Consider the following 13,936-nt stretch of genomic DNA (forward strand, 5'->3'; position numbering starts at 1 on the left):
AATTGCCGCCAGTGTCCCCCATCAATTGCCGCCAGTGTCCCCCATCAATTGCCGCCAGTGTCCCCCATCAATTGCCGCCAGTGTCCCCCATCAATTTCCGCCAGTGTGCCCCATCAAGTGCCGCCAGTGTGCCCCATCAATTGCCGCCAGTGTGCCCCATCAATTGCCACAAGTTTGCCTCATCAAATGTTGCCAGTGTCCTCCCCCCTCCCGGCACTTACCTGTCTCGGGTCAGCGCATTCCTCCACACTCCCTCCGAGTCCTCGAAGTCTTCTCCCGTCCTCTTCTGCTATGATTGGACGCCCGATAGTTATCCAATCACAGCGCTTGTCGCTTCAGCCAATCAGATGACAGGTAACCAGACCCGGTGCACTTGATTGGCTAAGAAGCGGGTCAGCGTTAGGGAAGGGATTTATTTGATTCCCTAACACAGCACTACGTAAGCAACGAATGCACAGCAGTGCGCTCGCTGTTTACCAATTTAAAAGCTTATTAGACCCCACGGCTCTAATCAGGATGCTTATTAGAGCCGAAATCTCTAATAAGACACTGCTCATAAGGCGGCGAACACACGCTGGGAAGCACCTGAAACAATGAACCCAACAATTCAAAAGACACCAGCCAGCGACCTTCCACTGGCCGACGGCCTCTGTGGTACCCCTTGACCGCCTGACGAACAAAAAAGTTCTTGGTACAAGGGAGCACCCCATGGGTAAACATTGGTCAATGAAATAGCAGCCCTGCCACCGGCAACCCAACAAGTGAAAACTGTCGGGATGAACCGGCAACATGCGAAACGCAAAAGAGGTGTAGAAAACGGAACACAAGCCAGGAGGACGGATACATTTATTCACCGATCCTCCTCTGATTAATCAACCAAAACTTGTTGGGTTCCTTTTTTAGGGGCAACACCCAAAGGAGAAACCACCAAATCTTCCAAAACGGACCAGCCATGTGGCCTAGCGCAACCTCCTTTCCCAACTTCTTCGACAACCACCTCCGGATGAGCCAGCGCCAACCTTGAATTACTACAAGACTACAAGGAATCTGAAAACCGTTGGCAAATCCGTAATCCAGGAGGTCCCCAGTAGTGATGGACGAACTTCCGACGGGACGTTTCGCGAACGCGAAACGCGAACGGACACAAACGTTCGCGAAAACGACCGTTCGCCGCGGGCTCCATTGACTTCAATGGGAGGCGAATTTCGCAAACCTTTAGGTCGAATTTGCGGCCACGGGGTAATTATTAGGGGGTAGCACGTAGTCCCACCACCTGGACAATAGCATAATACATGTATGAGGTGAATTTGGGATCGATAACTACAAGCATTTTTTTTTTATTTGGGAAATTGTTCTGACAATTCAGGACTATGGAGCTAATGAAGGCAATGGAGGAGAGGGAAGGTCAGGGACCAGGGTAGGCAAACAAGAGGGTGCAGGAGATACAGAGCACTGACAGCAGCACCGTAATACAGAGCACTGACATCAGCACCGTGACATACAGCGCTGACAGCAGCTCCGTGACATACAGCGCTGACAGCAGCTCCGTGACATACAGCGCTGACAGCAGCTCCGTGACATACAGCGCTGACAGCAGCTCCGTGACATACAGCGCTGACAGCAGCTCCGTGACATACAGCGCTGACAGCAGCACCGTGACATACAGCGCTGACAGCAGCTCCGTGACATACAGCGCTGACAGCAGCTCCGTGACATACAGCGCTGACAGCAGCTCCGTGACATACAGCACTGACAGCAGCTCCGTGACATACAGCGCTGACAGCAGCTCCGTGACATACAGCGCTGACAGCAGCTCCGTGACATACAGCGCTGACAGCAGCTCCGTGACATACAGCGCTGACAGCAGCTCCGTGACATACAGCGCTGACAGCAGCTCCGTGACATACAGCGCTGACAGCAGCTCCGTGACATACAGCGCTGACAGCAGCTCCGTGACATACAGCGCTGACAGCAGCTCCGTGACATACAGCGCTGACAGCAGCTCCGTGACATACAGCGCTGACAGCAGCACCGTAAGCAGCCCCAGGAGGAAGTCAGCACAGCACAGGGATGGTGTGATCCCCTCATAATAAGAACCCCCAGGAGGAAGTCAGCACAGCACAGGGATGGTGGGAGCCCCTCATAATAAGAACACCCAGGAGGAAGTCAGCACAGCACAGGGATGGTGGGAACCCCTCATAATAAGCAGCCCCAGTAGAAATATGACACCGCTCAACCTCTTCAAAGAGGAGGGTAGGGGCATATAGTACGGTGTGCTTTTTTGGGTCAGGGAAGTGAGCCAAATGAATTAAGAAGGTCTGTGTGCTTGATTCCAAAAATTGTTTATAGACATATACATGGTCTACTGATCACATGTGTTGAATTCCTCCGAGATCCATGCCTCATTCATTTTTAGAAATGTGAGGTAGTTAACACTGTGGTGAGCTAGGCGAGTACGCTTATCGGTCACAATCCCCCCTGCTGCGCTGAACGTCCTTTCGGACAGGACACTGGATGAGGGGCAAGCCAACAGTTCGATTGCAAATTGGGCAAGCTCTGGCCAGAGGTCAAGCCTGCCCACCCAGTAGTCTAGGGGTTCATCACTCCTCAGAGCGTCCACATCGGCCGTTAACCCAATGTAGTCGGACACCTGACGGTCTAGGCGTTCCCTGATGCTGGATCCGGATGACACCTGTCGATGGGTCGGCTGAAAGAATGACCTCATATCCGAAGTCACCAACACATCTTCAAACCGGCCTCTTCTTGCAGGCGCTGTTGGATTGGTACCCGCAAATCCTTCTCTGGGAGTGGGAATTGCTCCTCTGCCAGCGCACGCAAAAGCAGAATGCAGCATTTCTCGAAGCAAGGCCTGGAAGTGCTGCATTCTGACAGCCCTCTGCGACGGCGGTAACATTTCCGCCATTTTGTGTTTGTACCGGGGGTCTAAGTACGTTGCCACCCAGTACTGGTCCTTGACCCTCATGCTTTTTATACGGGGGTCCCTATTAAAACACTGGAGCATGAAGGCCCCCATTTGCACTAAAGTGGAAGCGGTGTGGTGGCCTGGCTCCTGCTCATCATCCAGGATAATGTCGTCCTCTTCATTCTCCTCTCCCCATCCTCGCACAACAGGGATCCCAGAAAGGTTTAAAGCATGCTCTTCTTGCTCCTGCTCATCCGCCCCGGCACCATCCTCCTCTGACTCCTCATCAGACTCCTGTTGTTGACTTGTCTCAGATAGAGTAGCCCCCCCTGGGAATTCATCCAGCATTGCGACTTCCTCATCTTCCCGCTCCTGCTCCTCCACAGCCTGATCAATGACACGACGCAATGCACGCTCCAGAAAGAAGGCATAAGGTACCATGTCACTGATGGCGCCATGGCTGCGACTGACCAGTTTGGTGATCTCCTCAAATGGCCGCAGAAGTCTGCATGTGTCGCGCATGAGCAGCCACTGGCGCGGTGAAAAAAAACCCAGCTCCCCAGAACCGTTTCTTTCGCAGAGTTCATACAGGTAGACGTTAACTGCACGTTTCTGCTGGAGCAGCCTATCAAGCATATAGAAGGTTGAGTTCCATCGCGTCGGGCAATCGCAAATAAGACGTCTGACCGGCAGATGGTGTCGCCGCTGAATGTCAGCAAGGCGAGCCATGGCCGTGTAAGATCTTCTGAAATGGGCCGAGATTTTCCTTGCCTGCCGCAAGATGTCCTGGACCCCAGGGTATTTGACAAGGAATCGCTGCACGACCAAGTTTAAGACGTGTGCCATGCACGGCACGTGCGTGATTTTGCCCTGTTTCAATGCGCTAAGCAGATTGGCACCGTTGTCACACACCACTTTACCAACTGTCAAATTGAGCGGTGTTAGCCACTCATCTGCCTGTGAACGCAAAGCTGAAAGGAGTGCCGGGCCAGTGTGGCTCTTTGCTTCCAGGCACAACAGACGCAGCACGGCATGGCAACGTCTCACCTGGCATGTGGAATAGGTTCTGGGGAGCTTGGGCGGTGCAGTGGAAGAGACGCTAGCAGCGGAAAAGGAGGAGGCAGCTGAGGAGGAGAGGGAGGAGGATGGAGTAGGAGGAGGAGAAGAAGAGTCAGGCCTGCATGCAATCCGTGGCGGTAAAACCAAATCTACACGGGTGCCACGGGTTACATGCTTGACGGCCGTCAGAAGGTTCACCCAGTGGGCAGTAAAACTGATATACCTTCCCTGCCCGTGTTTGCTAGACCACGTGTCTGTGGTCAGATGTATCTTGGCACCGACACTGTGTGCCAGAGATACATTCACTTGCCGCTGAACATGGCCATATAGCTCTGGGATGCCCTTCTCTGAGAAATACTTCCTTCCTGGGACCTTCCATTGTGGTGTTCCAATGGCCACAAATTTGCGAAAGGCCTCCGAGTCCACCAGTTTATATGGCAGTAGTTGGCGGGCTATGAGTTCTGACAAGCCAGCCGCCAACCGTTGGGCAAGAGGGTTATCCGGCGTCATCATTTTTTTACGCTCAAACATTAGGCCCACGGAAGCCTGCCTTTTTGCAGAAAAATGTGAGCTTGGCGTGATGGAAGGTGGAGTGGAGGACAATTGTGAGGAGAGAGGAGAAGGAGAAGTAGAAGACGAGGCTGGACGGTGAGAGCCTGCAGTGTGGCTTTGTGTGTTCCGTTGCTCCCACTGGGCTCGGTGATGGCTGCTCATGTGCCTTCTTAAGGCGGTCGTCCCTAGGTGAGTATTGGGCTTACCGCGACTAACGCGTTGACTGCAAAGATTGCAGATGGCAACGCTATTGTCAGCAGCGGACACGTTAAAAAAAGCCCACACTGCGGAGCCATGTGCCGGTGTCCTGGGAGCGCCAGATGTGACCGTACATGGTCGATGACTCGCTCCTGATACATTTGCAGTCTGCTTTGTCCCTGCTGTGCAATGTAAGTCATTGCTGCTTCTCCTCCCTATCTGCTGGTCCATATCTCCCTCTGAACTCCCCTCCTCTTCCTCTCTTGTGGGCACCCACGTGACATCACTAGACACGTCATCATCAACGTCACCTTCCCCACCGCTATAAGTAGAGTAGGCAGCAACACCGGGGACCAACCTCCTCCTTGGGCTGATCTGGGTACTGGCGTCAGACTGCTGAGTAGCGCTTGTTGCTACCTCCTCTTCCTGATCCAATACCAAGAGTGGCTGCGCATCAGAAATGTCCTCTTGATATGGATCGGAAAATAATTCCAGTGACTCAAGCGGAAGGTATGTGGTGGTGGTGGTGGTGGTCGTGTTGTTGGTGGTAGTGTCTTTGGGGGTGCACATAGCAGAGAGTGAAGAAGAGGGTGCAGATCGAGAGGATGAGGAGGGTGCAGAAGAGTAAGGCTGAGCGAGCCACTCAACCAAGTCTGGTGCATCCTTTAAAGTAATTGAACGCACCTTCTGCAACTTCCCACTTTGGCTCAAGCCTGTTGCTCCTGCCCTACCCCTACCACCCCTGCGGAAGGGCCTGCCTCTTCCTCTGCATGTCATTTTTTAAATGACCCTGTGACAAAACTCTTAGTCCCTATACCGCTGAAGGACTGCTGCAGTATAGGTGAGCGGTCAGCAGTGGTGCACGTCAACCCTATCTATTGTGGACCTATAGCGGTCCTTACAGAACAGCAGACTGTACCGCACTCAAGCCTATGTACCGTAGCACCCTATACCAAGTTACCAGTCCTTATAAGAACTTTTGTGGACCAAGCAGGTTGTGTATTAGTGTTTAGCAGACTGTACGTCAGTCCCTATACCGCTGAAGGACTGCTGCAGTATAGGGCAGCGGTCAGCAGTGGTGCACGTCAACCCTATCTATTGTGGACCGATAGCGGTCCTTACAGAACAGCAGACTGTACCGCACTCAAGCCTATGTACCGTAGCACCCTATACCAAGTTACCAGTCCTTATAAGAACTTTTGTGGACCAAGCAGGTTGTGTATTAGTGTTTAGCAGACTGTACGTCAGTCCCTATACCGCTGAAGGACTGCTGCAGTATAGGGCAGCGGTCAGCAGTGGTGCACGTCAACCCTATCTATTGTGGACCGATAGCGGTCCTTACAGAACAGCAGACTGTACCGCACTCAAGCCTATGTACCGTAGCACCCTATACCAAGTTACCAGTCCTTATAAGAACTTTTGTGGAACAAGCAGGTTGTGTGTTAGTGATTAGCAGACTGTACGTCAGTCCCTATACCAATGAAGGACTGCTGCAGTATAGGGCAGCGGTCAGCAGTAGTGCACGGCAACCCTATGTATTGTGGACCGATAGCGGTCCTTACAGAACAGCAGACTGTACCGCACTCAAGCCTATGTACCGTAGCACCCTATACCAAGTTACCAGTCCTTATAAGAACTTTTGTGGACCAAGCAGGTTGTGTATTAGTGTTTAGCAGACTGTACGTCAGTCCCTATACCGCTGAAGGACTGCTGCAGTATAGGGCAGCGGTCAGCAGTGGTGCACGTCAACCCTATCTATTGTGGACCGATAGCGGTCCTTACAGAACAGCAGACTGTACCGCACTCAAGCCTATGTACCGTAGCACCCTATACCAAGTTACCAGTCCTTATAAGAACTTTTGTGGACCAAGCAGGTTGTGTATTAGTGTTTAGCAGACTGTACGTCAGTCCCTATACCGCTGAAGGACTGCTGCAGTATAGGGCAGCGGTCAGCAGTGGTGCACGTCAACCCTATCTATTGTGGACCGATAGCGGTCCTTACAGAACAGCAGACTGTACCGCACTCAAGCCTATGTACCGTAGCACCCTATACCAAGTTACCAGTCCTTATAAGAACTTTTGTGGAACAAGCAGGTTGTGTGTTAGTGATTAGCAGACTGTACGTCAGTCCCTATACCAATGAAGGACTGCTGCAGTATAGGGCAGCGGTCAGCAGTAGTGCACGGCAACCCTATGTATTGTGGACCGATAGCGGTCCTTACAGAACAGCAGACTGTACCGCACTCAAGCCTATGTACCGTAGCACCCTATACCAAGTTACCAGTCCTTATAAGAACTTTTGTGGACCAAGCAGGTTGTGTATTAGTGTTTAGCAGACTGTACGTCAGTCCCTATACCGCTGAAGGACTGCTGCAGTATAGGGCAGCGGTCAGCAGTGGTGCACGTCAACCCTATCTATTGTGGACCGATAGCGGTCCTTACAGAACAGCAGACTGTACCGCACTCAAGCCTATGTACCGTAGCACCCTATACCAAGTTACCAGTCCTTATAAGAACTTTTGTGGACCAAGCAGGTTGTGTATTAGTGTTTAGCAGACTGTACGTCAGTCCCTATACCGCTGAAGGACTGCTGCAGTATAGGGCAGCGGTCAGCAGTGGTGCACGTCAACCCTATCTATTGTGGACCGATAGCGGTCCTTACAGAACAGCAGACTGTACCGCACTCAAGCCTATGTACCGTAGCACCCTATACCAAGTTACCAGTCCTTATAAGAACTTTTGTGGAACAAGCAGGTTGTGTGTTAGTGATTAGCAGACTGTACGTCAGTCCCTATACCAATGAAGGACTGCTGCAGTATAGGGCAGCGGTCAGCAGTAGTGCACGGCAACCCTATGTATTGTGGACCGATAGCGGTCCTTACAGAACAGCAGACTGTACCGCACTCAAGCCTATGTACCGTAGCACCCTATACCAAGTTACCAGTCCTTATAAGAACTTTTGTGGACCAAGCAGGTTGTGTATTAGTGTTTAGCAGACTGTACGTCAGTCCCTATACCGCTGAAGGACTGCTGCAGTATAGGGCAGCGGTCAGCAGTGGTGCACGTCAACCCTATGTATTGTGGACCGATAGCGGTCCTTACAGAACAGCAGACTGTAACGCACTCAGGCCTATGTACCGTAGCACCCTATACCAAGTTACCAGTCCTTATAAGAACTTTTGTGGACCAAGCAGGTTGTGTGTTAGTGATTAGCAGACTGTACGTCAGTCCCTATACCAATGAAGGACTGCTGCAGTATAGGGCAGCGGTCAGCAGTAGTGCACGGCAACCCTATGTATTGTGGACCGATAGCGGTCCTTACAGAACAGCAGACTGTAACGCACTCAGGCCTATGTACCGTAGCACCCTATACCAAGTTACCAGTCCTTATAAAAACTTTTGTGGACCAAGCAGGTTGTGTGTTAGTGTTTAGCAGACTGTGCGTCAGTCCCTATACCGCTGAAGGACTGCTGCAGTATAGGGCAGCGGTCAGCAGTGGTGCACGTCAACCCTATCTATTGTGGACCGATAGCGGTCCTTACAGAACAGCAGACTGTACCGCACTCAAGCCTATGTACCGTAGCACCCTATACCAAGTTACCAGTCCTTATAAGAACTTTTGTGGACCAAGCAGGTTGTGTATTAGTGTTTAGCAGACTGTACGTCAGTCCCTATACCGCTGAAGGACTGCTGCAGTATAGGGCAGCGGTCAGCAGTGGTGCACGTCAACCCTATGTATTGTGGACCGATAGCGGTCCTTACAGAACAGCAGACTGTAACGCACTCAGGCCTATGTACCGTAGCACCCTATACCAAGTTACCAGTCCTTATAAGAACTTTTGTGGACCAAGCAGGTTGTGTGTTAGTGATTAGCAGACTGTACGTCAGTCCCTATACCAATGAAGGACTGCTGCAGTATAGGGCAGCGGTCAGCAGTAGTGCACGGCAACCCTATGTATTGTGGACCGATAGCGGTCCTTACAGAACAGCAGACTGTACTGCACTCAGGCCTATGTACCGTAGCACCCTATACCAAGTTACCAGTCCTTATAAAAACTTTTGTGGACCAAGCAGGTTGTGTGTTAGTGTTTAGCAGACTGTGCGTCAGTCCCTATACCGCTGAAGGACTGCTGCAGTATAGGGCAGCGGTCAGCAGTAGTGCACGGCAACCCTATGTATTGTGGACCGATAGCGGTCCTTACAGAACAGCAGACTGTAACGCACTCAGGCCTATGTACCGTAGCACCCTATACCAAGTTACCAGTCCTTATAAGAACTTTTGTGGACCAAGCAGGTTGTGTGTTAGTGATTAGCAGACTGTACGTCAGTCCCTATACCAATGAAGGACTGCTGCAGTATAGGGCAGCGGTCAGCAGTAGTGCACGGCAACCCTATGTATTGTGGACCGATAGCGGTCCTTACAGAACAGCAGACTGTACCGCACCCAAGCCTATGTACCGTAGCACCCTAGACAGACCAAGTTACCAGTCCTGATAAAGAGCTTTGTGGAACAAGTGAGTTGTGAATGATTAGCAGACTGCAGCAGAAGGGCAGCAGTCAAGTATAATATTCTTTCTATATTTGGAAGAAAGAATATTATACGTGTACAAGCCTATTACCGTACCACTGATACCAGTCCTGAAAAGAACCTTTGTGGAACTAATAGTAACAGCAAGTCTTTAAAATTATCCTCACTGCCTGACACACTGCTTCCTGCCTGTCCCTATACAAATTGGCAAAAAAGAGTAGGCTGGAACGATTAGCTGGAACAGCTCTTTTGTGGACCTGATAGTAACAGCTAATGATGATGATGATGATGATGATGAAGAAAGACTAATCTGGCTGAGCTGTCCCTAAAATAGCAGCATACAGCGCTCTGTCCCTTTATCTAAACTGACAAAAGAAACTCAGGCTGCTGACCTAACACCTATACCAGTCCTGAAAAGAACTTTTGTGTACCAAATAGCTAGCGTTTTCTCTGTCCCTACTCCACACAGGATCCTTTCCCTACAGTGACAGAAGAAAGAATGTAAAATGGCCACCGGATCGGGTGTATTTATAGGTTAGGGGGAATGTCCAAGTGTCCATGAGCTGTCATGTCTCAATTGGTTGTCCTGTAACACATGATAAACGTGTCACGAAAGGTTAAAGTTCTTGTATACATTAAACACGTAAGTCCGCCGGGGCGAACGACGGAAAAAGGCGTTCGAACCCGCGGACGGCGAAAGTCGGAAATTCGCCGCGAAACGACCGCCGGGCGAACCGTTCGGCCATCACTAGTCCCCAGCTCAATGGTTTGGATGCCTACTTAGAAATGGACGCATCCTTGCTATGCTCACCGGAGTCCTTCCTTTTTCCCGCAAGCTCCCTAGGTCGTCCCTTCCCTTTTTGTTCACATCTATTAAAAGAGTGGGAGCCCGCGCAGCAGAAGCACTCATGTTTAAATTGGCACACTGCTCCAAACTTGTATGTTCCCCCCTTGAACGACGAACAATATCCGTTTTTCATGTTGGCCGACTGTCCAGAGGAAGTAGATCCTCCGGTCCCGACTGAAAAAAAAGAAGTCCCTGCCCGTGCCGAGGTCATCAGCCGCATTCAAAGACTAATGTCTTTGTGATCCCAGCACAAGGACGTGCGCTGACGGAACCGTTCATCGTACCGGGGCCATGCCAGTCCCCCATAGACTCGATAAGCTTCCCCTATAGCCAGAGGCGGCTCTAGGCTTTGTGAGGCCTTAGGCAAATCTGAGACAGGAGGTCCCATTCAAATCCATAATGGGAAAAATAATTCAAGCAATACAAATTAACTGTATAAATTGCATATATTAAGAGTTTAAAATTCTATGAACTATGAATTCACCGAATTTTCTCTAACCAATTCTTCTTTAATCAAATATATATATTACACATATATTACATATTACAAGCATATTTATCTATTTACATGATGGTCAGGTTAATATAAGCCAGCCAGCATAGAGTTCCCCCATATATCAGAGTCTGCAGGATTCCCCCTTACAGTGCAAGGGAACTCTGATAGAAAGAGGAATGCTGCAGACTTTAGTGTAAAGGGGAACTCTAATGTAAGGGACCAAAGATTACCTTTATATCAGAGTCCACTGCATTCCCCTTTACATCACAGAGTTCCAACTTGCATTTAAAATGGAAACTCTAATGTGGAGGGGGCTTTGGAGCACCTTCCGCAGAGTGAGAGAGTTGCAGACATGATACAGGAGATGGTCAGAGACTGCAGACATGATACAAGAGACGGTCAGAGACTGCAGACATAGTACAATAGACAGTCAGAGACTGCAGACATGATACAGGAGATGGTCAGAGACTTCAGACATGGTACAATAGACGGTCAGAGACTGCAGACATGATACAACAGACAGACAGAGACTGCAGACATGATACAAGAGATGGTCAGAGACTGCAGACATGATACAAGAGATGGTCAGAGACTGCAGATATGATACAGGAGATGGTCAGAGACTGCAGACATGATACAGGAGATGATCAGAGACTACAGACATGGTACAAGAGATGATAAGAGACTGCAGACATGGTACAAGAGATGGTCAGAGACTGCAGACACGATACAATAGATGGCCAGAGACTGCAGCCATGATACAAGAGATGGTCAGAGACTGCAGAGATGCTACAAGAGATGGTCAGAGACTGCAGAGATGCTACAAGAGATGGTCAGAGACTGCAGAGATGCTACAAGAGATGGTCAGAGACTGCAGCCATGATACAAGAGATGGTCAGAGACTGCAGAGATGCTACAAGAGATGGTCAGAGACTGCAGCCATGATACAAGAGATGGTCAGAGACTGCAGAGATGGTACAAGAGATGGTCAGAGACTGCAGACATAGTACAGGAGATGATCAGAGACTGCAGACATAGTACAAGAGATGATCAGAGACTGCAGACATAGTACAGGAGACGGTCAGAGACTGCGGACATAATACAGGAGATGATCAGAGACTGCAGACATGATACAGGAGATGGTCAGAGACTGTACAGACATGATACAGGAGATGGTCAGAGTCAGAGACTGCAGAGATGATACAAGAGATGGTCAGAGACTGCAGCCATGATACAAGAGATCAGTGGTGGCTGGTGCTCACAATTCTTGGGGGGGAGGGGGTGCAAACAAACTGAAAAAACTTCTAAAAACATCAATTGCAGCCACGGTGCCTATCAAATGCATTCATTCTGACCATCAAATGCAGCCACTGTGATGTCATATGCAGCCACTGTTCCCTCAATTGTAGCCACTGTACCCATCAAATGCAGCCACTGTGCCCATCAAATGCAGCCACTGTGCCCTCAAGTGCAGCCACGGTGTGCCTTAAATGTAGCCACTGTGCCCATCAAATGCAACACTGTACCCATGAAGTGCAGCCACTGTGCCCATCAAATGCAGCCACTGTTCCCATCAAATGCAGCCACTGTGCCCATCAAATGCAGCCACTGTGCCCATCAAATGGATGCCATCCCCTTTGTGGCAGACAGCATATGTTTGATTGGGGGGAGGATATGTGCTATGGGAGGCTTTGGGAGGGGAGAAGACATGTGCTGGTGGGGGGTGGATTTCATATCCAAGCCCCCTTGTAGCACAAGTCCTAAAGTGCCCCCTAGCACACAGTGGTGTCACTAGGGTTGGTGTCACCTGGTGCGGTAGAACATGGTATCATGGGATTGAGGGGGAGGGATAGAGCTGGAATGGGATTGGGGAATGGATGGAGCCAATATGGGATGGGGGGATGGATAGAGCTGGGATGGGATTGGGGTGGTAGATGGAGCCGGGTGGGATCAGGGGGATGGAGGGAGCCAGGATGGGATTGGGGTGCTGTGTATGGAGCCGGGATGGTATGGGGGGGATGGATGGATATCCTCTCCCCCAAATCACTCCAAGTAAACTCTTGCTTGTCTGCCCTCCCTCGCCCTCTTCTTCATGCCTTCCTCCCCTCCAGGACTCACTTTTAGATTACACAGACCAGCGCGTCTTTCGGTACAGTTTCGTGACTCGTTCCCTCCTCCTCTGTGCACAGGAAAACATCACAGCACAGGAGGAGGAGGGTTCAGTTCGCTCCGCTCTGCTCGGCACTGTGTGTGGCAGGCAGCTGGGGAGAGATGCCGCTCAGCTGCAATGCACAGTGGAGTGGAGCTTGCGGCATGCAGGAACGGAGACACCCGCACAAGCTGCGAGCATTGCGGGAATCTGATTCGCCGGGATTCCGGGTCGAGGATGCAGGGCAGTCCCGGCGAATCATGAGGTTGTGGTATGGGGGCGAGGCCTAAGGCGACTGCCTAATTTGCCTAATTTGAGAGCCGCCTCTGCCTATAGCGTCCAAGTAACAAAAAAGCACGGAACAGTTGTCTAGCGCCTTTTCACCGATCATACTAAGATAGCAAATGCCTACAGCCAATTTGTGAACGTCCGAGGAATCAGCCTATACCGCCGCTTTTCCTCCTCCTCCTCTTTTTTCTGTCATTCAATTTACCTCGATCCAGATTACATTTTTCAAGTGGAAGCAGGAAAAACATTTCCCCATACTCACCCCTCCAAATGTTGTCTCTCACTTCCAGCTTGAGATGTGCCCCGAGCGGCCCCTCAAAACAAACGTACACCTTATACTTCCGCCAAATCCACCAAACAGATCCAGTCCCCTTCTTTATCCAGTGCCTTACCTTGTCCGCCATCTGCTGCCCCACTGTCCCCCGACGCAGGTTCCCGACTAGTGACTGGCCCAGAGGAGAGTTACAACCGGCAACAACTGGGGACCCCAGTCTCTGCTTCCTGACTGATCTCCCGTTGTTGACCTGGCTAGTTCCTGACCTTGCTCTGTGAATTTTTCGATACTGACCTCGGCTTGCCTTTGACTATTCTCTGCCTGTTCCCCTGGTACTGACCTTGGCCTGCTACTGGACCTCAATTTGGCTGCTTTCCTGGTACAGACCTCAGCCTGCTACCTGACCACGCTTCAGCCTCACCGTGTATGACCCTGGCTCACCCTGACAACGTCTTGTCCCTGGCAGTCACCTGCTACCAAGCTACTGGCACTCGTGCTTCTTTGAGCCTTGTACCTCTGTCAACAAGAGAAAACAGGTGTATAGGGGCTACAACCTTCCCGCATAACAGCTCGGCACGGTGCTCAGGACTCGAGGCCTCAACACCCCTCCAATGTTACTAGC

This window comes from Lithobates pipiens, unplaced genomic scaffold (assembly GCF_037356315.1).
Source record: "Lithobates pipiens isolate NorthernLeopardFrog02 unplaced genomic scaffold, aLitPip1_a1.2 Scaffold_18, whole genome shotgun sequence".
Lineage (NCBI taxonomy): Eukaryota > Metazoa > Chordata > Amphibia > Anura > Ranidae > Lithobates > Lithobates pipiens.